Consider the following 26,574-nt stretch of genomic DNA (forward strand, 5'->3'; position numbering starts at 1 on the left):
TATTTCATATCTATAAAAATGCTCACAGAAAAACTTTAATAATTTGATAGGTGTTTCAGATTTTATTTTCTGTCAAAAGAGGCTATATGCATTGGAAATTCATAGATCCAGAATCCATTTTTTCATCTAGAGATAATTTGAGTATAACTAGAAACTTGTAAGATAGTATTTTGGAACTAGCTACTAGTGGAGGATTGAACATGCATTTTGAAAATCCAGCATCACTTGCTTCCTCTTGTAAAAGTTAAAAATAAAAATATTGAGCTTGTTGAAATTGCTTTAAAATTCCTTCTTGTATTTTTGTCAACATAACTCTGTGAGACCAGTTTTCTGCTGCGAGTGTTATTAAAATAAAGCGTCAAAACAATTTCTTTATACATTTTCCCCTAAGAGTGATGGTGTCATTAATGTTACTTAGATTAGGTAAGTTAATAAGCAAGACGAGTAATCATTTGTCACATTTAAGTCTTTAAATGTAGATATACAGGGTATTTGTTCAAAGTATAAATATTGGCATTTAATATGGCAAATGGCTCTCTTACTTCTAACTTGTTGTTCACTTATGACTGAGGAAAAACAAACATCACAGGTGTAATGTTCAGCCACTGTATCAATCACACAGAGGCACACTTTCAATGAACAAGGTGTGAAGTTTTTATAATTAAAAAATCTCCCCCTGTGCTATATTTGTTCTGGTTGTATTTGTTGAAATGCAATTTTATGTCTGTCAAGTCTAATAAGTATTTTAGGCTTGCACTTTGTATGCCTCTTTTTTGTAATTGTTTGTAGTAATTTATTTTTGTTGTATTTTACAAAAAAAAAGTCATTGATGGATTGGAGGTTTTTTTTTTTTTTTTAAGGTCCTCCACCACTCTCTTAGTCTGCTCAGGCTGCTATAGCCAAGTACCACAGTTTGGGCGGCTTAAAAAAACAGAAATTGATTTCTCACAGCACCGGAGGCTGGAAGTCTGAGATCAGCATGCCAGCATGGTGGGGTTCTGGTGAACCCCTCTTCCAGGTTGCGTCCTCACATGGTGGAAAGAGGATAAGAGGTCTCTGGTGTCTCTTTCATAAGGGCACTAATTCCATCCAAAGGGGCTCCCCCCATGACCTAATCAAGTCCAGAGGCCCCACTTCCTAACACCATCACATTGGGGGTTGGGATTTCAACATATGACTTTGGAGGAGACCCAAACCTTCAGTCCATTACAAACACAGATACTTTGAGAAGATCGGATTTAGCCTGAGGTTGGCAAACATTTTTGCAGAAGGCCAGAGTGCCACCAGTTTAGGCTTTGTGGGCCATATGGTGTCTGTCACAGCTTTTCAACTTTGCTGTTATTGCATGAAAACAGGCACAGATGATACATAAACAAATGAGTGTGGTTGTCCCCAAATCGCTTTCTTTATGGACTGAAATTTGTATTTCCTATTGTCGCGTCCAGCGCAACACGGGCAGTGAGGGTGTGAGAAGGGGCGGTTTGGGTTAAGTTTTTAAGAAAGAAACAAACAGAGACTTAATGCAGTTAAATCTCTCAGAAGGCGAAGGGTCTGTCAGTCTCAGAGGACTGGAGCCCAGAATAAGGCCGACTGGGGGTTTTTATTGATAGGTATACAAATACAAGAAAGTAACATTGTTTCTTACACGGTCTGTGAGACTCATTCATCATCACAGAAAAATGTTTATTCCAATCACCCTTTATCTATAAACAGCCGAAGGACAAGGTCCCATGATGTCTTACCTAAGGTATGTACCTTTTCAGGGTCAAGTCTCTCATATTGTAACAGCTCTGTTGAGATAAGTGAGAGGACTCATCTTTGTTGTTTTTATGACTTCTCTCACAAACAGGGGCCAGGGAAAAGCCAGAGCGGGCAACAGCTTTTCCCAGGCAGGGAGAAGGAGAGGCAAGGCTCCTTCCCATATTCTAAGGCAGCTCATGGGGGTTCCCACTCGGTTCCGCCTGGCTTAGGTTGTATCTCCCGTGAGATATCTTACCCGTCTTTGGCTGCAAACCATCTTTTGGGGACCAGACAGAGAGATAAAATGTGTAAACACAAGGATGGAACAAAGTCCCAGAAAGGCACAGTCTCACAGACTCTTCTTAAGCAAAGACACGGGGGGTGGGGGTGGGGGGACAGTTGACTAGGTTGTTGTGTGACTACACCTATAATTTTCACATGTCACAGAATATGGTTTTCTTTCAATTTGTTCCCCAGTCATTTAAAAACCACGCTGAGCTTTCAGATTATAGTTTGCTGCTCCCTGAGCTGGGCCAGGAGGAATGGACAGACCAACGTGATGCCAGTAGGGTAGGGGTGGTTTGTGGCCAGAGGACACACATTTACTGAGCACCTACTATGTGCCAGGTACAGGTGCCTGCTCCAAAGATGCTGGACAGTCTTGTGCTCCCCTGTGGCCAGGTCATAGGCGCTCAGGTCATGCCCAGCTGGTGTGTTTGAGCATCTTTGAGGAGGCTTGTATATCCTTAACACATACAGTTGAGGCGGGTATGTGTGTGCACACCTGCGAGTCCCTTGGGCACACGTTCCCAGCAGCCTGCCCAGGAGGCCAGGATGGGGGGAGAGGAAGCCTGGCTTATATGACTCGGAAACCAGGAGGAACCAAAAGGGAGCCAGGGGACCCCAGGGAAAGGGGCTTACCCGGAGACACTGCCAGAGAGAACCTTTGGACTGAGAGACAGAGTTGCTGGAAGGGTGGTAGATTCTACACCAGTCGTATCCTGCACCCTCCCTCAGATCAGTCCTGGTGACAATGAAGAATCACTCACCAGGGTTGTCTCAGACTGAACGTAAGGAGCTGAGTCAGTGTGTGGGGCCTGGAGCTGGTGACTGACCTGGCGCTTATGAGCACTAATACCTCCTTACACCTGCCTTTCTTCTCGTAGGGTCAGCCCTTGGGTGGGGACTGGCACCTCACAGAGAGGGTCAGCCCCACCAGGCTCTGCCAGTGCTGAGTGTGTGATACTGCCCACGACCTGGGGAACAAGGCTGCAGGTCAGGGCCATGCCAGGACTTGCCCTCCGTCCCCAGAGCCACTTGCTCTGTACCCTGCTGTCCCAACAGTCTCCGTCACACCCATTCCCCTCCTCCCCATGCCCTTCCTTTCCCCTCACCTGGGAGCACAGCATCAGCCTCAGTAGACTTGGGGCTCTGCAGGCCATACCACTCAGTTCTGGTGTGCTGGTGGGAGGGGATACGGGGGGTGCCTGGGAAGAGGGAACGGGGCACTGGACCTTATTCTGCTTGGCTCTTCCAGCACCTCTGAGATAGACAAAATAGACAAAGCTAAGGCCTGGGTTAGGATGTGGGAGAGCAGGGAGGGCCGATTCTGTGGGCAGAGAGAAGCAGGACCTCCAGCTGCAGGTTTTGATCGGGTCCTGCTCGGTGGCGCTCAGCTCCAGGTCTGGGAGAGGCTGCAACTCTCCTCTGTGCCCAGCTGCGCCTTCCCCACTCAGACCTCTTCTGGGGAGGAGCTGAGACGGCCAGGAGCAACCTGTGGTCAGAACATCCCGCTCGTCTCAGATAATTTACTAAAGATCTATAACACAACGTATTTCAACCTGAGAGTTCCACTGCTATAGAACGATTCACCTCTGCCTCTTTCCCTCCCCCTGCTTCTCCAGCCCTTCTCTGTCTCTCTCACCCCTCAGGCCCTCTTCCCCCTTAGTCCCCACCACCTTCTCACTCCTGATTGTGTCACTAGTGCCACCCTCTCACCTGCCAGCCAAGGACTGTTCTCCCCACAGGGATGGGTGATCCTGCTAACATCAGTGAGGCTGTGTCATTTCTTCACTAAAACCATTCCAGTGGCTCTGAATCCCTGAGAAGCTTCTAGAATGTAAGGCACATGAGCACAGGGGCATTCGGCTGTTTAGGTCAAAGTTGCATCCCAGGCATATGAAGCCATTCCTCACAGATAGTGGGCATTAAATTATTTGTTGAATGAATGAATGATTGTATTAAAATTTATATCTCGTAAAATCTTAACCTGAAAAATACAAAAAAAGGAAACATTTTATTACAAACTAGTGGGCGTATCAGTTCATAAATTCATTCCAGTGGAAAAACTGCTGTGTGCTTATTTGTTGCACAGTTGAGCCTGTGTATTAGTTTTCTATTGCTGTGTAACAAATTACCATAACTTAGTGGCTCAAAACAACACCCACTTATGTGCTCATAGTTCGTTAGAAATCCAGGCCAAGTATGGATGGGATCTCTGCTCAGGGTGTCACAAAGCTGTGAGCTTATCCTGAGCTCAGGATCTTCCTCCCAGTTTACAAGGAGCTGTTAGTAGAATTCAGTTTTTTTCCAGTTGTAGGTCTAAGTTCCCTGTTTCCTTGACAAGTGTCAGCGAGGGGGGAGGGGGGGTGCTGCCCCAGCCTCTAGTGTCCACCAGCAGTCTTTGCCATGTGGCCCTCTATTTTCAAAGCTGCCAGTAGAGAAAGGCCTCACACTGAATCCCTGTCACTTGGAATGGTTACTCAGGAGAAACCCGTCAGTACTCACCTGATCAGGACATTCCTCAGGGATAGTACCCATATCTTAAGATCAGGTGATTTGAGATCTTAGTTGTATCTGTAGAATCCCTTCCCAGCACCTATATTAATGTTTCATTGCATAACTGGGAGAAGGTGAATAACCAGGGTTGTTATTAGGGACCATCACAGAACCAGCCTAGGATGGCCTGCTCTTCCCTTTGTGTTTATTTGGGTCACAGTTGAAATGAAGTTCAAGTAAATAGATTGTTGTGAGTGGTAATAAAATGCAAACCAAATGACATGTCTAATATCTTATAATTAATTTAGAGCAAATAACAGTGCAATAATTCATTCTCTCTTTGGACACTGTGTTTGTCATGTATGGCAGCATGAAAATTATCCAAAAGTTAGCAGCTCAGAACAACAAATGGGTATTGTATCCCAGTTTCCCAGGGTCAGGATGCAGGAGAGGTTTACCTGAGCACTTCTGACTCAGGGCCTCTCTCAAGGTTGCAGTCAAGTTGTCAGCCAGGGCTGTGTCATCTGAAGGCTTGATTGGGGCTGGAGGACTCACATGAAACATGGCTCACTCATAGGGCTGTTTGGAAGGGGCCTCATTTCTTTCCTGAATGGTCCCAGGATGCCTCAGTCTCGAGAGAGACCAAGATGGAAGCTGCAGTTTTATATCTTAGACTGAGAATCACACACCATCGCATCAGCCTGATGAGAAGTGAGTCATTATGTCCAGCCCACACTCAAGAGAGAAGGAATTACTCCACCTCTGGGAGGAGTGTCAAAGTATTTACATACATATAAAATTTACAATTAAATATTGTTTCAGGATTTTATAAAGCATAATCGTTTTATCTGATCATTTTCTTTAACGTCTTAAATTTCACTCTTACAATGTAACGATTAAAAGTTTAAGACACAGAAAGGAGATACAAGTTTTTCTTGTAAGTTTTTATTGTAGAAGCCTTTAATAACAATGTTGCCTACAATAAGTTGCAACAAAGTTGAGAACATATAGTAGCTGATCACATAGTTTAAAGCCTGAGCACGGTAATATTAATGCCTTTACAATAACTATCTTTGATTTTTCTTAGAATTTTCAAATTTGTTTCATTAAGAATGTCAGAAATATTGGCTACAATGCCAATTTTCTTACTGAACACCGTCTTCAAAAATATTTGCCTAATGAAATCGCTTTTCAGAATGTTAGAAAAATGTGAATCTCATGCCTCAGCCTATACACCTTGGTACCTTCACAACAACTGCATTGTGATACAGTGGGCAGCGATGGTTAATGCCGATCTAGGAACAAGTGTTCCAAAACTGGCTGTCTGGTTGGCATCCTAGAATAAATGTCAATCTTTCTCTGAGTTTTTGAATGAGATTTGGTAGAAATGATTTGGACTCCAATGTGATTCTAAAAATCACTGTTGATATGTGACGCTTTAGACTCAAGTTTTTTTATTTTGTTTTGTTTTGTTTTTAATTTTTATTGGGGAACAGAGTATTTCTCCAGGGCCCATCAGCTTCAAGTCGTTGTCCTTCAATCTAGTTGTGGAGGGTGCAGCTCAGCTCCAAGTCCAGTTGCTGTTTTCAACCTTAGTTGCAGGGGGCGCAGCCCACCATCCCAGGGTGGAGAGCTCCTGCTCTAACCTTCTGAGCCATCTGGCCACCCCTGAAGTTATTTTCAAAGCAGCTCTGTTGTATCTTCCATTGACACTCTGTATTCTATCCATGGTTTCCCCTTTATAGCGTTTTCCAGTTTAGCTTGCATTGATCAACAACGTGCATAAACATTCTGTAAAAGCAGTTAATTCAGTTGTATGTGAAGTTAAATATGACACACTAAATCCTTCGCAGATAGAATCACCTTGCAGGTTACACTGAACATTGTATCCCAGAAGATCTATAGAGATGCCAGTGATCACGTGACCCATTTCTGGCCAAAGCTGTTTCCTGTGACACCTCGGCCGTCTCTCTGACGTGGCTCATAACTATTGGCTGTGGCTTTGTTCCAAGGTGGGTAGTTCTTTCTAAAGATCATTGCAATAAACTTTGGTATTTCTTTTTCTGTTTCCTTATTTAAAAATGAACGAGGAATGGTTCACAAGTCACAGTTGGAGAAATGTCAGTTTAGGAATTATGATCAAGTAAATACCTGGGCACACACCACTGGTGTCAGAAACGGAACCTGTGAAGAAGCCACCGTGGCCACGTCCCCCATCCCGTCCTTCAGATGGAACCTCTATCTTGAGTCTTGTGTTTACTATTCCCTGGAGATTCTGTGAAGGTTTTACAATAAGTATATATATCCCCAAACCAAATGTTATTTTCTTTTGCCCATTTTGAACTTCCTGTCCAGTGAACTCGTACTGCATGGACCCTTCTGAGACTCAGCCTTACGTAGGTAGTTACCCCCATGTGTGAGGCTGTCCTTCATTTGTTTTCACTGCTGACGTCTTACATTTCATGATGACACCACACTTCCTCTGTTTCCCGGCTAATGCATAAGTGGTTGTCGCAGTTGCTGTAACATGAGTGTGCCTGTCTCCTGGGCACAGGCAAGGGATTCCCCGGAGAGCACGGTCAGGAGGGAAGGCTGGGACACAGGGGTGTGAGCTTTAAGCACAGTAGGTAAGATGATGTGCATTTGATTTCTGAAGTGCTTCTGCCAGTTTAAACTTTCACCAGGAATGTATAAGGCTTCATGTTGTTGGTTTGTTGAAAACAAACCAAACTCAGCTTAAGTAGAGGAATTAAGAGTTGGAAATCAGTTCCTTGGATGCAGAATCACCCAGGCATTTTCTTTTCTGACTTACTAATTACTTCCTTTACTTTTATTCCATATATTTTTCATTGTACTCACCAGAGACACAGTTCAGGACACTGGTTATAAGGATCTTCAGTTAACACAGTGAGAACTTGAACAATGAGACAGCAAGCATTAAAACAGTCATGGCGACCATAACAAAGAACCAGTCAGAAATGGAGGCTACAATAACTGACATGAAGAATGTGCCCGCAGACTAGATGGAGCAGAGGATCAGATCAGTGATTTGGAAGACAAGGTAGCTGAAAATGCCCATCAGAACAGCGAGAGGAACAAAGAGTAAAAAATAATGAGGACAGTGTAAGAGACTCTGGGACAACATCAAGCACCAACATTTTCATCAGAGGGGACGAGAAGGAGAAGAGAGGGAACAAGGGGTTGAGAACCTATTTGAAGAAATAATGACTAAAAACTTTCCTAAGCTGGCAAAGGAAAGAGACACACAAGCCCAGGAAGCGCAGAGTCCAAACAAGAAGAACCCAAACAGGCCCACACCAAACACATTACAATTAAAATGGCAAAGGTTAAAGACAGAGAGAGAATCCTAAAGCAGCAAGAGAAAGGCACCTATTGGTAGTAACTTACCCAGGAGCTCCCATAACAGTTTGTTTGATTTCTAAATGGACACTTTGCAGGCCAAAAGGGATTGGCAGGAAATATTCAAAGTGATGAAAAGCCTGGATCTACAACCAAGATTACTCTACCCAGCAAAGCTATTATTTAACATTGAAGGACAGATAAAAAGCTTTCCAGACAAGAAAAAGCTAAAAAAGTTCACCATCACCAAACCAGTATTACAAGGAATGTTAGAGGGACTTCTTTAACCCACAAACACACACAAATCACAAATATGAATAATTAAATGACAATACACATCTATGAACAGTTACTTTCAATGGAAATGGGTGAAATGCTCCAATCAAAAACATTGTGGCTGAATGGTTAAAAAAACACAAAATCCTTACATATGCTGCCTCTACATAGTAACTATGTATAGTGCCAGGTGGGTACTAGACTAGTCAGGGCGATCACTTCTTAAATTGTAAATGTCTAACCACCATGATTACAATATAAAATAATTTCACCATACCTGAAATATAAAATATAATTAAAATAATTTTGAATATCAACTGTAATTGAAAATATTAAAAAGGGGGGAAGGTAAAGAAGACTAAAAGTTCCAAATTTCCAGCTATAGAACAAATAAGTCCTGGCATGTAATGTACAGCATGGGGAATATAGTCACTAATATGGTGATAGCGTGGTACGGTGTCAGGTGGTTGCTGGGCTTGTCATAGTGGTCACTTCGTTAGGTGTATAAATGCTGAACAACTATACTGTGCACCTGAAAGTGATATAATGTATGTTAGCTATATTTTTCAATAAAAATCATAAAAATCAGTAAATTAAAAAAAATAAAATTTTAGGTGTTAGCCACATGTACAGAAACCCCTAGATCAGTGTTTTATTAAATACCTGGGTGCCGCAGCCCAGACGAGTTGACACAAGACTCATCAAAGATAAAGTATGAAAACGAAGTCACTGTTCAGAGAGGGAGACATTCAAAAGGAGAAAACAATAAAAATTTTAATTACTCCATAAGCTCGAAGGGAACAGTTTCTCTGCTCTGTGTTTGGCAATATGTGGGCGTAAAAGAAATAGAAAGCAAAGTTTATATCCTTAAAATTTTCATAAGGGACAATGTCACTTCTTAGGTGGCCCTGTGTCCACCCCGTTATGTCCATCAGGAGGAGCATGAAGTCTGGTGGCTTCACATTAGAGACGTTAACATTGATTAGGGGTCGGGTGGTGACCACCTACTATCCAACCACTATAAAGTTCCCCCATCAATTTTTCAACTACTTGTCAGAATATCCATTGATGGTCTTTGCCTTTAGTCATTATTTCATCAGGGCTACAAAGGACAATGTTTCTATCATTCCTTCTGAATTAATAGTTGGAATTCTGTTAGAAAGAAAAGTGTTTTCCCATCAATAATTTAGATCCCCTCAAATAAATTTCTGACAAAGAAATAGGATAATGATTTGAATTTATTTATTTATTACCTATTTATAAAAACAAGTTTGTGCCAAACATGATCAAAGATTTACTTTTCTAAATCAAGTATAAACCACAGATATCGTTAGTGAACATTTTAATCAATTTTCACAAAATGAAGATACCCCTGTTACAGCTACACAGGTCAAGAAGTAGAACAGAAGAACAGACCCTGTCACACATCCCACAATCATTGACTCAATTAAACAGTTATTTTGCCAGCAAAGATGAGTTTACTCAGGAATAGCAGAGAACTGCAATTTGGGGTATATGAGCTATGGCAAAACCATAGGCAGGACTGAAGAACAAAGGAAAGGAACATTTACAGAGAAAAGGGGAAGTTGAGAGGAGCTGTTATAAAAAATCCACTGGAGGAAACTGGGATTTCAAAGTGTAGTGGCTTTTCATTGGCTGGGTTGTGACAGTCTCTCATTGGCCCAGCTATTGCCAGGGGAGGAGAAAATGTTCCTCCTTCCTGGTGGGGTAGTAGATTGTAAGACATTTTCTTACTGGAGATGTCAGGCAGTTTCTTCCTGTTGGGGTCACCTTATGGGGGGTGGGGTGGTGGTGGAGGGCGGGCGGGTGAGAGCTCCCCCTACAGGCCCTCCAGGCTCCAATCCTGGTTGAGGTCTGGAATTAATTTTTACACCTCCTCTTCCTCCCCAAAGGTAACCACTAATCTTAGTTCTAGCAACCTAGACTATTTTGTCCTATTTAAAAGTGTATGTAGATGGAACCACACAGTATCTGTTCTTTTGCTTAACAATATTGTTTGTGAGGTTCATACATGTAATTGTGAGCAGCTGTATTTCATTCACTTTTGTTACTGTGTAGCATTCCATTGCATGAACATGTCTCAATTTATCCACTTTATTGTTGGTGAATTTTTGGGTTGATTCCAGCTTTTGACTATTATAAATAAAACTGCTTTGAACAATCTATGGTGCATATACCAGTATTATATTTTCTTTCTGTTGGTAAACCCTAAAAGTGGAATCCACAAGTAGACAGAAGGTGAATATCTTTGGTAGATAAGGACAAACCATTTTTCAAATCTATTGGACCAATTCTCTCTTTCAACAGCAGGACTCAGTGATTTTATGTCCTTGCCAACACTTGACGTGTCAGACTGTTTTCATTTAAAACACTATGGTTAGTGCACTAGTGGCTTCTAATTGAGAAAAACTAATTGGTTCCAAATTACCTCATCGGTAAGCTGGATGTGGGAACAAAAGAATGTCATGGTGGATGAGGTCATGACATCATGTGGTGCTTATAGACTTGCTCTGAAGTGACCAGACTGATTGAAACTGGGAGACAAACTGAGGACTGAAGTTTTAACAACAAATGGAGTAAAGACTACTCCTTATTTTTCACGCACTGTACCACAGAAAGAGAGTTCCTTTGCTTCATGTTGAAGAAAGTCAAGGCAAACGAGCATGGCCCAGGGTGGTGATAAGGAGCCGACAGAAATGACTAAGGATGTTACAATACATAGACTTGAACTACCGTGAATGCACTAGACAGAACACGTTCCCATGGTGACTGTCATGCGGGAGACCCTGCTCGCTGCGCCATTTGTCATGCGGGACATCCTGCTCGCTGCACCATTTGTCATGCGGGGGACCCTGCTCGCTGCGCCATTTGTCGTGCAGGGAGGCCTGCGGGGTCTCTGCTCCCGCTCCCCATACAAGAACGCAGGATATGGTGAGGCCAAAAAGGAACACACAAGGAGCCATAGGTAGGGGAGTCATACCACTATATTCTCTCTGGCGGCACTATACTCTCACTGGAGGCTGGATTCACACTGTCCGCAAACCGCCATCCACACTTGCCAGCCCAGCCGCCATCTTCTTGCTAGCCCCCATTCTTTCTCTCTTCTCCCTCTCCTCCTCGTAGCCACAGCAGTTATATTGTGGCCACTGGCTCACTGGTTACAGCTGACGGCCAACTAGCCACAGCTGATGGCCATGCAATCACAGTTGGCCATTTACTACCTGAGCCAGCACCTGTCTATGTGAGGCCGAGAGCCTGGAAACTGCTTTCTGGGGCTCTGCCCCCACAGTGACATTTCTCCTGTGAAAGCCTGGGGGAAGAGGCGGGACGCAGGCAGAAGGCCTAGGATGGCAATAATAAAACAACAACAACCAAAACAATCTCCAGGTGTGGGTGTGAGAATCTCCTGCTCTCACTGAGCACAGTCGCTGGGTAGGGAAGTCCAGCTCAGCGGAGGGCTTAGTGCTGGACTTCCTCTCAGTTCTCACACACCTGTGCCAGGTGTTTATGGCTGCTCTACCAGGAGACAGAGGACACAGCATCATGTCTACTTTTCAATAGGTTCCCAGGTTGTAGGAAAGCCAATCAATCAGGGTTAGTCAATATGTACATTTTCGACAGGCACACCAGGGGGCAGGCACCCTGTTCACCCCAGATTCCAAGGCACCCGAGCGGCCAGACCACGGGGTTCCCAACCCTCCTTCCGCTCCTCTCTGGGGCCCTATGGCTGACTGAGCCCAGGGCTGGTGAGCACGGAGACTGAAAAGACTGATAATGGAGACGGAGGACAAAGGAGGGCCAGCCTGGGGGGTGCTGGGCAAAGACAGCCCTCCCACCTCCCCCCAGAGCCCCGGTCACCTCCCCTTCCCCACACCTTTCCACATCTTTCTGTCCTCCTCCCCTGGCTCTCCTTCTCTTCCCCTACTTGCCTTGTCCTGTTGTAAAGGATGAACTCATAGTTCTCCTCCTGTGTTAGGAAATACAGGGCTTCCCTGTCGTTCTTTCCTGTGTGTCTCATTTACTTCTACAGACACTTCACTTCTGACACTTCTGGTCACCAAAGGTGTGGAGGTTTCCCCTACAATAAGCAATTCTCTGTTTCACCAGCTGGATGGTCTACAATTTAACTCAATTCTAACACTGTCTGCCTGGTGTCAGATCCCAGGGGTTAAGTGCTCGTCCCACAGATGCCCCCCCCTCAGATGCCATTCAAAGCCCACGTTATCACTTCTGATAAACTAGCTATAGATCAGAGGTTCTAATGGCCTTTTCCTCGGTTTTAATGAATGTTCTAGAGCAGCTCACAGAACTCAGGAAAATGTTTACGTATATTTACTTGTTTATTAAAGGTGATGATAAAGGACACAGATGAACAGCCAGATGAAGAAATACACAGGGCGAGGTCTGGGAGGGTCCTGAGCACAGGAGCTTCTGTCCATGGAGTTCACCCTCCCGGAGAGGACAGGATCAAAGACAAATGTTAGAACAAGAGGTGATCCTAGTCTTCCTGTCACTTACTGTTCGTATTACAAGGGTCTCAGGATCTCTATGCCAGGAACTTGGGACCTCTAGAGGTCAACATCTATTTTCTATTATCTCAGACCCATCCACAAAAATAACTTGCCCTCCCTTGGAGAAGAGCTCACTCTGTGATGTAGGAAGAGCAAGAAGGAGTGCCTGGGCCTGAGTCAGTCAGATGTCCTTGGTGGTTCACTCAGACTGTCCCAGGATCGAGTCTCCAAGGCAGAACGGGCCCACGACAGCCCTGTGGGTAACGATGAGGCTGGGGACACAGCTACACAGCCATGTTTGGACTTGAGCACATGCAGCCCAGGGAGGCGGTCTAAGCAGAGCCCCGCCCTCAGGGGTGCCTGTCTCCCAAGTCTCCCAGGCTTTCATTTTCCTCCTTCTGCCTCCTTCAGCTTGTTCTGCTTGTTCTGCCTGGGGACTGATGATACAGACGCATTTTTGCTAGAGTTAGATCGTAGGGTTCTGGAAAAGCCCATCCAAGTTAGTGGAGGTTTGTGTTTACAGCAGTGGTTGGGGATTCAGAGTTCTCCGCAGACAGTGACATGGAGAGAAGCCGGTTCAGTGGCTCCTAACCTTCCTCCTGCTGCTGTGGGGATCCCCGATCATGAGGGAGACCCCTCCCCTCCGTTCACCTCACTCTGTTCCCTCCATCCACCCCAGCCCTGTCCTGGCTTCTCCATCTCTCCTCCTCTCACCTTTCCCCTCCACACAAATCAATAAGGGCCCCAGGGGAGCAGCTCCCGGGCACAGGTGCAGGCAGGAGGGAGCTGGGAGCAGCTGAGCCCAGCTCAGGACAGAGCCAGGAGGCGGAGGGAGTGAGACATAACCTCCAGCCTTCCCCGGAGGTCCTTTTCAGCCCAGGCTCTCACTCCCTGATGTGTTTAGACACCTCCTTGATCTACCAGTGTCAGGAAGCCCTGCTTCACCCCCACCACCTTGGGGGACACACATGGGTGGGTCCTGTGCTTCAACAGAGACAGAGCGAGTCAAAGTGTGATGCGGCGGGCCATGTGGCTGGAGAAGATGGGACCCAACTATTGGGAGCAGAAGGATTTCATGAAAACCATAGCAGAACATTCCCGTGGCGCTGGAGGTACAGCAGAGCTTGGCCCATCGAGGCAAGGCCTGTGAGTGACGTCAGGCTCCTTACAGGGACGTCAGACTCCTCCCACCTGTGAGGAGGGGCAGGTCTTCACCACGTTGTGTGGGGACACAGTGACCCCTCACAGCCTGGACCAACGTGTGGCGTTTTGCTTTGGGTTTCATTTTCAATCTGGGTTTTGATAAGGATGAACTGGAACTTGAAGCAACGTAATCAGTGGGGAGGGTCTGAGGGAGGAGCGAGGGCTCATGGAAGGTCTTGTGCTCGAAGTCATCCAGAGAGCCCTAAGGAAGAACTCTCTGTTCATAATAAAGCTTCAGGTTCTAACTTCCTCTTCCATTAACTGTCTTTCCCTCCCATCAGTACCCTCCACCTTGCCACGCAGGCAGAGTGTGCACATGGCTGCCATCTGCATGCGCTGGGTTGCGACCCTGTCTTTTTCCCTGAATGAATCCTTCTTTGGTGACACAAGACCTCGTGGTTTTTATTTCTCAGCTGACAGTTTTGACGGACTCTTGGTCCAGAGTCCCAGCCTTGCAGAGGTTGCCCTGCTGCGTGATGGCTCCAACGAGAGTTCCTCAGGGGACACTCAGTCTCCTAGGAGTGTGAGGGTTTCCTCTCTGTGAACAGGGACCCAAAACCGGGAAAGTGACAGGCAGGTTGGCTACGCAGGCCAAGCACAACTGGGGAAAGATTTGTCTTGCAAAGACCTTGAGCCACTTCTTGACTGAAGGGTGTGTGGACCTGCTACTCAACACTCCGGGGTCTGGAATGAGACACTGCCCCCGGTACTAGGGCAGCCACCCCTCCATGATCGCCCTCAGGGAGGGAGACAATCCTCTGTCATCTCACTCAGGGGAGGGCAGGGAAAGGACTGACTCCCGAATCCTCCTCTGGCACTCGTGGTCCTGGCAGGTGACCTTGGTGTGTGCGGGATTTCAGACACATTCCTGGCATGTAAATTTGCCCAGAGTGACCCTACTAGTTCTGTTCATGTCCTTTTAAAGGATCCTGTGGCTTTGGGAGGGTCAGAGGGAGGCCATGGGACAGGAGGAAATGTCAGTGACAACAAAGGAGCAGCACTTCCTGTAATGGACTTTGGTCCTGAGATGTTCTGTGGGAGCAAGTGTACCAGGGAGACTGTCCTGTCCTTCCCCTCTGTCCCCAGCACCCCCCCTTGGGCCTGTGGCCCCCACCCCTGAGCTGTCACTCACCCTGACGTTACTCCCCCTCCATTAGGATCAAATGTTCTCCTTCCCTCCCTTCAGAACCGGAGCTCCCAGCACTGTGCTCCCTCTCAGCCTAGAAAGTAGTTTCTCTCCTGACTGTTGGTTAGGGAGGAGGAGCTGATTCAGGAAACACAGGCTCCCACTGAGAACAACCGAGAAATTCTGATAAAATATAGTTCACGGCTTTGAAACCCTCCCCATGGAAACACAGTGAGGGGATCCAGCCAAGATTCAGGGCAGGACCACTGCCTGGGGAGCTGAGGTCAGAGGGCCCAGAGCTCCGGAGTTACTTTTGCTCTGAGGGCATTTGCCAAACCTGAGATCAGCAAGAGCTCTGCCTGAGCATTTGATTCCTTGAGGGACTGAGCAGAAAAGGAGTTGAAAGCTGGCGCCCAACGAGAGTGGGACCCTGATACACTAACACCCACATTAAGCAGTGACTCTGAAATGCTGCTTCCTAGAAACGTGAGTGAATCTGAAATAAATAGTCCGCTCAGGAACTTACAGTCACTTACGGCTTCTCCATCTCTGGGTGATAACGGGTGACTGGGTCCTCAGACTGCGGTTGGGGCATCATGGCAAACATCTCCCTAGGCACCAAGAAACAACTAGGACAACCGTCCTGAATAAGACAGCACCACTTTAGGCTGCAAATAATTCCTACACACAATATTTTTATTATTTCATTTTTTAAAAACGAGCTCTGGCCAGTTTTACTAAAGAAAAAATCTGCATGACTTACTTTTCCCCACTCTGTTCCAGCTTCTACTAATGTCTTCAGAACCCCCTGGAGCAGTGGCAGCCAGAGCACATGCTCTGTCGTGTTCTCCACACGCTGTGCCCAGTTCAATCTTGTTGCCTCTGTGGTGACGGCCACCCGTCCTGGCCAACATGGCGTCGTGCTCTGTTTCATATTTCCTCACGGCTGGGCAGCTTTTGAAGAAGATGACCCTTTTCACTTTGCTTTGTCTGATCATTTTCAGAGTCTGCTTGTACCCCAGCACGTACTTTCCACTTTTCATAACAAGTGGGATCCTAGAGCTGATCGACTCCAGCAATGTTTTTGTCTCCTTTGCAGCCCCCATATTCCTGCCTTAGGTGTGGGTCGGTCCCCCAGGAGCAGCCACCAAGACGGCAGGGGAGTTGGAGAGGTGTACACCTAATATTTCTAAAAAAGGCCCAGCATACTAGCAAAGGCATCCAAGACACCATGAGCCTGAACACGCGGTAACAAGTTTCAAGTGAGGCGGACTGCAGAAACTTTGGAATTTGTAAATATGAGGCACATGCAGTAAAACAAGTGTGCTTTCCATGTTCAAATACAGTTACAAAAGAATCTCAGCGGGGAACTAGAAATTCTAAAAGGTGACATAGCAGATTTTAAAAGGGACCTGTATTAGTTTGCTAGGGCTGCTGTAACAAAGGACAAGCTAGATTGCTTGAAACAGCAGGAATTTATTGGGTCACAGTTCTGGAGGCTGGAGGCCTGAAATGAAGGTGTTGGAAGGCCACGCCCCCTCAGAGATTCTGCCTAGAATCCTTCCTGCCTCCTCCTAGCTTCTGGTGGCTGCTGGCAGTGGTCGGCATTCCTTGGTTTGCAGCTGACCTCTGCCAGTCCAATCTCTGCCTCCATCTTCATATGCTGTTTTCCCTGTTTTGTCACATAAACTTCCCTCTGTGCATGTCTGTCTCTGTGTCCAAATTTCCTGTTTTTGTAAGGACACCACTTATATTGGGGTCACCACCCTAATGATCCCATCTTAACTGGTTAAATCTTCAAAAGTCCAATTTCCAAATAAGGTCACACTCTGAGATATAGGGGGTTAAGGTTGCAAGATACCTTTTGGGGGGAACACAACTCAGCATATAACAGAACCCAGTAGAAATTTTAAAATTGAAAAACAGATAACTAAAATTAAGACCAAATGCATAAGTTAAAGAGCAGAGAAGACATTTTTAGAGATACAAAGGGGGAGTGAAATAATGGGAAGCTGGGTCATCCTAGAACCCAGTTTGAAACAGAATCTCCTCTTCCCACCCGCAGGCTGTGGCTCTGGCTGACTTTCCTCATTATCTTCCCTCAAACCCAGTGAGTCTGTCCTTTCTCTAGTTGAATGTGTCTGCGTTGAAGGGACTGTGATAGGAGACACTTATCTCCCAAATCCCTTCTGACTCTCTGACCCTCTCAAGTATCACCGTCAGCATAAGTGACCTGTCACGCAAGGCCTGATGGGATGTGGCCCAGCATTTTACCCAGCAGAGATCCCTCTGAACTGTTGCAAGATGAAGAGCCCCGGACCCCGGACACAGCTTGTGGCCACCAGGTCTGCAGCAGACAGGACGCTCCTCAGGTGGGCAGCTATCGTGGAGCCTCCTGGAGGGGAGCAGAGACACACGTGCCACGTGCAGCATAAGGGCTGCCCAGGCCCCTCATCCTGAGATGAGGTAGGAAGGGAGGCGAGGGCTGGAAGCCCCTTCTCAGAGCCAGTGTAGCAGGTGCTGCTCTGGGTGCCTGTGGCCGGGTCAGGCTCTTGCCATTCTCTTCTCTGACCCCCGTCCTAGCACATCCTAATCACTGCGGGGACCGTGGCTGGTGTGAAGCTCCTGCTGCTCTAACCCTTGTAACTGGGATGTGTGAGAAGGTACCGGGCATGGAGGGGTGGATATGGGGTTCCCCAGTCTGTCAGGTCTCATCCCACATGGTTCATTGATCTTAGCATCTCTCCTTGTCTCTGCTGGTGACCCAGGCGGGTGACAAATCCTGGGAGGGAGCCAGGATGACAAATAACCTGGGAGAGAGGCCACTAGTTGGTCTCGTGGCCATTTGTCACCCGGAGGAGAGGCTAAAGGTGGGAGAGAAGACTCATGGGAACTAGAAGCTCGGCAGCCAGGACACTGAGAAACTGCGGGGAGGAAGCAGAGGCGGGAGGCTGGAGACTTGGCGAATCAGTGTGTCTAGTTCCCAGGAGCCCCGGATCCAGAGTGACCTGGGTCACAAGGGAGCACCAGCCTCTGTGGTCACCTCAGGGCTTCACAGGCTTGGTCTCAGCTCACATTTCCTCTGCTTCTCCATGAGGTTCTAGGCAACAAGGTTGCAAATTTCCCTGAAAGACCATCTGAGGGACCAGGGCTTTTGGAAATCAGATCCTCTTGTCATCAGCGTCACCCTTACAAAAATGTGTCCTTCTTTTCACATTTCTTATAAAATGTCAACAAACAAGGTCCTCAGGAAAAATGAATGTGTAGGCAGGCAGGTGAGTGTAGATGGTCCCTAAGAGATGTGTGACTGGGCGGGTAAATGGAGAAACTGCTCAGACACTGATGGAAGATCAGGGGCTGTTCTGCAGCCTGGGATCCTGGGTGTCCACACAGCCAGAGTTTATATTAATCAGGGGACGATCTGCTCCTGCAAAGCTCACCTCCAGGAAGGTGACTGTCTGTGCCAGCATTTTCCCTTCCCCTAATTGTTTCCTGATCGTATTCCCTGTCTTAAGGTAAACCTACTAAACCATCAACAAAATGAAATACAACCTGCTGAATGGGAGAAGATATTCAGAAATGATACATCAGACAGGGGGTTAGTGTCCAAGATATATAACAAACTCATATGACTTAACATAAAAAAAAAAAATCAAACAATCCAATTTAAAAATGGGCAGAGGACCTGAACAGACATTACACCAAAGAGGACACACAGCTGGCCAACAGACATGAAAAGATGCTCAATGTCACTAATCATCAGAGAAATGCAAATAAAAACAAAATTAGCTATCACCTTGCACCTGTCAGAATGGCCATTATCAATAAATCAATCAACAGATGTGGAGAATAGAGAACCCTGGTGCTCTGTTGGTGGGGCTGTAAATTGGTGCAGCCACTATGGAAAACAGTATGGCGATTCCTCAAATTAAAACTAGAGCTGCCATATGATCCAGCAATTGCAATTCTGGGTATTTATTCAAAGAAAACAAAAACACTAAATTGAAAAATTATATGCACTCCTATGTTCACTGTAGCATTATTAGTATTAGCTAAGACATGGAAACAACCTTCGTGTCCATCTAGATGAATGGATAAGTGTGTGTGTGTGTGTGTGTGTGTGGTATAATAAAATCTTGCCATTTGTGTCAACATGGATGGACCTAGAGGACATCATGCTAAGTGAAATAAGTCAGACGAATACAAATACTGTATGATTTTACTTATGTATGTAATCTAACAAAACAACGGAAATAGATCCATAGATATGAAGAGCAAGATGTTGGTTGCCAGAGAGAAAGCGGGAGGGGGATGGAAATAAAGAAAAAAACCAATAAGGACAAAATCATCACAATAAAACAGCACGACTGAAGTTTAATAAAATGGAGGGAAGAGAAACTAATGGTGGGATTTTGTTTCCATTCCACCAAGTGAATCTCAGCTGGTTGCAAAATGACCGATGACTCCCTTGCACAGAACAGAATCCGGCCTCTTACTCAGCAGTGAACACAGCCTGTGCAGGGCCTGTTAGCCATGTCGTCACCTCAGGCACCTGACCTGTACTACGTGGTCACAACGTCCATGACATGGCCATGTTACACGCAACGTCACTTTAATCCTTAGTCTGCGTAGGTGACGACCCTTGGGAACCCAAGATTACGTCCTTTTCCAGACTCACAGTTTGTAAGTCACAACCTGAATGGACTTTACAGCTTGTGTCTGACCACCTTCTCCATTGTTTCCCCACCGTGGAATGAAAAGTGTGCTCACCACCTACAACAGTGACACATCCTGTGAGGTGTACTGTTCCTTGGAGAAGAGGCTTCGAATAATGACCTACACCTGATAATACCCAGCGTTAATTCTGGCCACCAAAGCTTGAAACGACAGCATCAAAATGAATAAAATACATAAGGGTACATTTAACTAAGGATGCAAAACAATAAAGCTGAACTCACTGGCTCTGCCTAGAACACGATGATACCCAGCTGTCCTGACGCTTCAATGCACCACTAGGGCCTCCCTGGGATGCTGTGTCCTTGTACGTGGACGGAGGGGTCCAATGTCAGATTGTAAGTACGTACAGGACAGAGCAGGAGGAAGCTGATCACAATAACCATTAGGAAAAAGGAGCAGAGAGCAGAAAGCTGTACCCCCACGTGAGTCTGCCTTCAGCAGCCCCTCTCCTGGGTTGTCTGCTCAGCTCTTCTTTACTGCCCGTCTCTAATCAGGCTCTTGTCCAGTGCCCAGGACCCTCGTGTTCTCAGGGCTTCCTGAGGTCCTGTCCTCAAGGTCCCGACAAGACAAGAAGTTGAGTTGGGCGGCCTAGGACAGAGCTACAGGGAGGTTGTGATGTTTTGAACGTGGGGTGTGAGACAGGCTGTGAGGACACTCAGCATGTTTAAGTGATTAGCGGTTGACCCGAGTCTGTTACCATTTACTTCTATGGCTGCAGAGCTGCGTGTGTGGACCAGTGAGACACGAGCTGTCCATGCTCCCACTTGGTCTGTCTGTGGACCCCTGACTCCTCTTACTCCAGCTGCTCTGCTGAGGGTTCTGTCCTCCCCGTGTAGCATGTAGGAGGACGTAAGGAGAAGGGTCCACTCTCCTGCTTGCTCACACCCTCCCTAATAACCAGGCCTATGGTTCCTGCGCTGGACCAACTTACTTTTTCCAGGGATGACGGGAAACGTCTTTCTTCCCACCCTTGCCTCCTCGTGGAGGGAGTGGTCCTTCTTTTTCCTCGTTACTTACTTTCTCTCAGTGGGAATCACACTATTTGATTATTGTTTCTGTTACTTTCCTCGAGGATGGGGATGGGAAGTTTAATAAAAGGAGTGGAATATTATCATCATTTTTCAAAGAAAATAAACATGAAACCTGAATACCTTTTAGAAAGCATATGCTTGCTGTGCTTGGGCAAGTGGCACGTAGGAGAGAGGAAAATGGCAGGTGGGAGGTAAATGATACAAACCTTCTCTGCGCTCAGTAAGTAAATACTCTGCTCTGAGTTGATCACTTCTTGTGTCTTGTGTCTACATTCTCACTTTGTATCGTAATTCATACTTGTGTTTTGCTGGCTGTCGTACCACCAGGTTGTAGGATTTCAGACATCCCTGAGCCAAGTCCCCAAAACCATGGAGTCCCAGGGCTGGCAAGTCATGGTTATACCATGACAGCGCTTCATCTTGCCCTTAGCCTCAGTCCCTTTGTTTACCTTGTGTTTGTTTTTAAATTCACTTCATACAGGCCATGTCATGGTGTTTGGGAAGAGAACTGCTTGGTCTCCTCCAGCTGCCACCTGTCTCTAATGATGGGGTCATGTTTCTTTGCTGACCCAGATGACCCAGAGCAACTTCTGCACAGGGGCTCTGTCTGGATTCCAGGTAATGAGTCCAGTTCTTCTTGGAGCGCCTCAAGCGTTTCACTGTTTAGTTAATGACTCAGCCATTTTCTGAGATGGGCGATGGCGGATTCCTAGTCCATAGGAGTTGTCCTTTTCCTGTCCCCTAGTACAGGAGTGTTACAAGGGGAACTAATGGGTTTCAGTAGCCCCTGAGTAAGAAACTTAGAAATTACAGGCTGAAGCACAGCCCATGCCTCAGGCCTTAGAGGGTACTCCTTCTGAGGGGGAAACTGTGAGGGATCCCTAAGACTAACGAGGACTGGGGTTCTTAGCCCGGCAAGGAATCCCAGGGTCCCAGACACTGGGTCACTTTGACTCTTCCATGTAGTGGTGTGAATATTCAGATGGTCTTCAGTTTGCATAACTAACATTTGGAGGGGCGTCTTAGGACAGGACTTTCTCCTATAACTAAACTATTTTCATTCCTAACAATTGGAGAAGGTCCCTCCTGAGGAGAGGAGTTGCGCATTCAGGGACCACAAGAAAGGAATGAGTGAATAATACCCATCCCAATAAGGGAGAGCCCCTTCACTATAGAAAGTTTCTTTTGCTGTGCAGAAGCTTTGAAGTTTCATGTAGTCCCATTTGTTTATTTTAGCTTTTACTTCCATTGCCTTTGGAGTCAAATACATAAAATCCTTTTGAACCCAAGGTCCATAAGTTTAGTACATATGTTTTCTTCTATGCAGTTGATTGTGTCAGGTCTTATGCATAAGTCTTTGATCCATTTTGAATTAATTTTGGTGCATGGTGACAGATAGCAGTCCAGTTTCATTCTTTTGCACGTGGCTATCCAATTCTCCCAGCACCATTTATTGAAGAGGCTGTCTTTCCTCCACTGTATGTTTTTAGCTTCTTTGTCGAAAATTATCTGTCCATATGTATGTGGTTTTATTTCTGGGTTCTCAATTCTATTCCATTGGTCTATGTGTCTGTTTTTCTGCCAGTACCATGCTGTTTTGATTATTGTAGCCCTGTAGTACAAGCCAAAGTCAGGAAGTGTGATAACTCCATTAGTGTTCTTTTTTCTTAAGATTGCTTTGGTTATTCGGAGACTTTTGTGGTTCCAAACAAATCTGATGATTTTTTTGTTCTATTTCTTTAAAAAATGCCACTGGGATTTTGATGTGGATTGTATTAAATCTGTATATTGCTTTGTGTAATATGGCCATTTAACTATGTTGATTCTTCCAAACCATGAGCACGGAATGTCTTTCCATCTCTTTGTGCCTTCTTCAATTTCTTTAAAACTGTCTTATAGCTTTCAGCATATAGGTCCTTCACATGCTTGGTTAAGTCTTTAACACTGACATTAACAGTGTAATTCTACAGCACTTTCATCTGAAGCTATCTCTGCATTCCCTTGCAGTATTTCAATACTGTGTCACTAGAAGCTGATTCCCACCATTCTCCATATGTCTAATAGGATCCTAAGTAAAATAAGTCTGCTATATAGCCACCACTGACCCTCATTTCTCTCTTCCTATTAAAAAAGAAATGTCACAAATTCAAAGGATTTTCCCAGAAGGAAAAGACCTGAATCAAGGAGGAAAGGTAGCACGTGGGGCAACCCACATGAATTTCATCACCAAGTAGACTGTGGCCGTCAGAAATCTTAAACGACTAAAACATACACTCCTCCTTATACTTCTCAGGACACTGCCCAAAACAAATTGAAACTGTAAACCAACAGCAGATCGATGGATGTACCATTGCTAATGGTCTCAACACACAACAAAAAAGGGGGGGGGAAGTAGCTTAGAAGGTCTGCTCTCCATGCAATCAACTGAAGAATGAAAAAATTTAGTGCATTTGCCCAAAAAGAACGATACAACGCAGGAGGGTAAGGGGCCACTCGGGGTTGAATAAATCCTTAGAAAAGACTAAAGAAATAACCTCAGTTCTTGGGTCACCCATTAATAATTCCTAATGGGAAAAGGCCAACTGAAGATAAAGTAAGGTCGGGCTTGAGACTTTTCCTCATTTCTCCTGTCCCCCTGCAGACGGTCCCAAGCTCCCAGCAGAACCTTGTTGGAATCCAGGGAAAAGGTTCCTACGTGCCGAGCTGGAGGAGCAGGGGACGGGGCCATCCGTGTCCAAACAACCACCCGTGAGCGGGGGAGACCCCCCAAGAGAGTTCTGTTTAAAGTGAGAAGCAGTTCCAGGGCCGGGCCTCCTAACCCAGGACGGACACAGGCTACTCATCCCACTCCAGGGTCTCTTACGCGCGGACTCCGGCCACCGCCCGGCTGAGGGCAGCCCCTCCAGAGCCCTCCACCCCAGACCCCGGGCCGCTCCCACAACCAGCCGTCCCCACAGCTTGCTGCCTGCGCCTCAGCCTGACAGCTGCCCTGCCGCCACCAGGCAGCCCCAGCTCCCCAGCCGACGTTCCCCAAACCAGCCTGCCGGGGTCGGCGGAGCCCCAGGCCCGCGAGATTCAGGGCTTCGGATCTGGAAGGGTTTGGTCCAATTCCCTCTTCCTCCTCTCAGCTCCTGGGCTCACCTCCCCGGCAGCTTGGCGCTTCTCTTCCAGAACTGCTTGCTGTTCTCGGCAGCCATTGCTCTGGCCGGGGGAAGGCCTTGTAGGCGGGCCGGGGGGTACTCGGCGAGATGCCCCCAGGACCCCACAATCGGAGGGCCAACCCAGGCCGCTTCCCCCGCTGCCGGTCACCCGCTCCTAGCTGCTGGGACCGCCATCCTGGATATGGGCACCTCCCCACCCAGCGCCGCTGCCATTGGTGGACTGCCAGGCCGTGGTGGGATGAACCAATCAGGAGCTGGAATCCTTCAAGCCGCTGAAGCCGAGCGGTGACGTCAGGGGCCGGGCGCACAGGTGGACCGGGAAGGCGGAGCTCGGACCGGCAGGGAGGCGGGGCTGAAGGTTCCTTAACCTGGCGAGGGGAAGAAGGAGGTAAAGGACCCATGGGAAGGGGAACGGGTAAAGTTTTCTTTGGGGGGAATGAGGTTCGGAAGAGAGAGCATATGTATTTATTTATATACATAAATCTTGACCTCAAAATAAGGTCCCATGTGTTGTTTGCAGCGCACTTTAAAATCTCCCACCCAGCTCAATGACACTGGTTATTACCCTCCATTTCCCTTTCGGTTGGGACCCCGATTTTTTTTTTTTTTTTAAATCTGTGAATGAAGATGAATACGGGTCCGATAGCGTATGGTTGCTAACTGTTCAACACGTGAGTAACGGTTGGTTCGTGAGAACCTTCCTCTCTGTTCATTGAACACTATTCAAGGACTTGTGTTGTGGGTGAAGTTCAAATGAACTAATGCCTGTTTCAATCAATAACTGTCACTTTCTGACCAGAACCTAGATGCTGACAAAGTATTCATCCAATTCAGACCACCAAATAACGTTTCTTGCGAGGACATAATATATCTCCATGACGTGAATCACAAAGATTAAGGATATAACCCCAAACAGACTTAATTTCTCTTGTTAATCTATTATAAGTTTTCACCCTTGACTTTATTTTCAATTTAGTTTTAAATCCAGAATGAGATTTAATATTAGCATTTTGAATCCTTTGATTGTCTTGTCTGTGTTTTTTGCTCTTTTTGAGTTTCTGTGGTTGTACACCAGTTAGTGATGAGGGGCGTGGGCAGAAAGCACACACCAGTCAGAATAGTTTCCATCCCAACAAAAGACTGGTGAGGTGGCTTGTTTACTGCTACCACTTGTCTTTCTGCATATTGGAGAATACTTAAGGAGCCCCTGTCTAAAGGACATTTTTATATGCCTTCCAGTGGCCTGTTTCTACGTAGACATTACCCCCATTTTCGAGATTCTTTTGCTCTCTAATTTCACAACCATGGGATTGTATAAAAAGAGCTGTTTTTACTTTCTCTGGACCTTTCGTGATTTTATAGACTTTCATCTCATCTTGTCTCATGTACTCAACTTTATGAGCATTTAATCCATCAAACAAAAGCCCCTCTTATCCATTTATTCTTATGTTTTAAACATTTTAGCTGCCTTTCTTTGGCTGTTTTTCTTTTCTTTTTTTTTCAGGATTCTGTGACCAGCACTGCACACTGAGCTCCAAGAGGGGTTTCCTGAGGTTTTGTTGAAGCTGATGTTTTGTCTTTATTCTGGACAGCCAGAACTTTTGCGGGCATTTTGGACTTTACAAAAGCTGATGCCTTGAAGAAATGACCTACAGTGACTTCTAGATCCCTTTCTTCAGTGCATACTGGCAATTGAGAGTTCATTATCTTAAAGGTGTCATCTGAATTATCTCTCCCTATAGGAGCTGTCTTACCCTTGTCCCTGTGTTGTCACGCAGCAGCCTACCTGTCTGGCCCCTCGTGCCTACCCATAAAGAAAGAAGAGTCTGTGAGACTAATCCTTTCATTACTTCACCTTTGTGCCATATCCTTGTTTGGCCCCAAAGGAGGCTGGGTAACCAATGACGGGTAAGATTCCTTAAGGAGGAACGACCTAAGACAGGCACAGTCGTGTCGGGACCTTCAGGAGAACTCACGGGGTTGATACAGGTGGGCATAGACCCCCACCTTCCCCTGTATAAGGAGAGCTTCTGCCTCTGTGGCTGAATTCGTTCCCACAACGTGCTTGGGAAGGGATTCAGTGATGTGATAACATCAGTTCTCCATCTATTCTTAACAACGAGTTTCAGCATAAAGGTTTTGTCCCTGGGGAGGTACGTACCACTATTATTAAGACATCTTGGGACTTTCGATTCCGGCTGTTTGCAGGCAAGGGTGATTGGCTTAAATCAGTTTTCTGGTATGATGTATGAGACTCACAGACCATGGAAGAAACAATGCTGCTTCCTTGTGTGTACGTCAATAAAAGCCAGACGGTGGCCCGATTTGGGGCTCTCAGTCCTTTGAGGCTGTGAGACCCTTGGCCCCTGGTTCATAATTTTCTTGATTTCTGTTTCTTTCTTAACCCTTCACGGCCCCTTCTCGTTCTCTCACAGCCCGTATTGCGCTGGACGTGACATCCATGTGGCAAGTCACCTGTCATTTTGCAGCCTATTCACAGAGCTTCAGAAATGTTCCAGAAGAGCTCCCTATTAGCTTGCTATTTCACATGTGGAAAGCAGAGTATAGTTTGTATACTTAGAAATGTCTCAAAGTATTCCTTTTTTCTTTATTGTTTATTAAATGTTAAA

The 26,574-nt window shown here is 46.2% G+C and overlaps 1 long non-coding RNA gene across 1 annotated transcript in view; it reads right to left on the reverse strand.

Moving 5' to 3' along the window:
• Positions 1 to 24,173, reverse strand: part of LOC148758822 (uncharacterized) — a 56,187-nt gene extending 32,014 nt beyond the window's left edge. Inside the window, exon 1 of the long non-coding RNA XR_016020326.1 lies at positions 23,925 to 24,173. This is a non-coding gene — a long non-coding RNA (uncharacterized LOC148758822). The remainder of the gene's footprint in view (positions 1 to 23,924) is intronic.
• Between the last annotated feature and the right edge of the window lie 2,401 nt (positions 24,174 to 26,574).

This window comes from Rhinolophus sinicus, chromosome 2, assembly GCF_057876585.1.
Source record: "Rhinolophus sinicus isolate RSI-liver-muscle chromosome 2, RSI-T2T, whole genome shotgun sequence".
Taxonomy (NCBI): domain Eukaryota; kingdom Metazoa; phylum Chordata; class Mammalia; order Chiroptera; family Rhinolophidae; genus Rhinolophus; species Rhinolophus sinicus.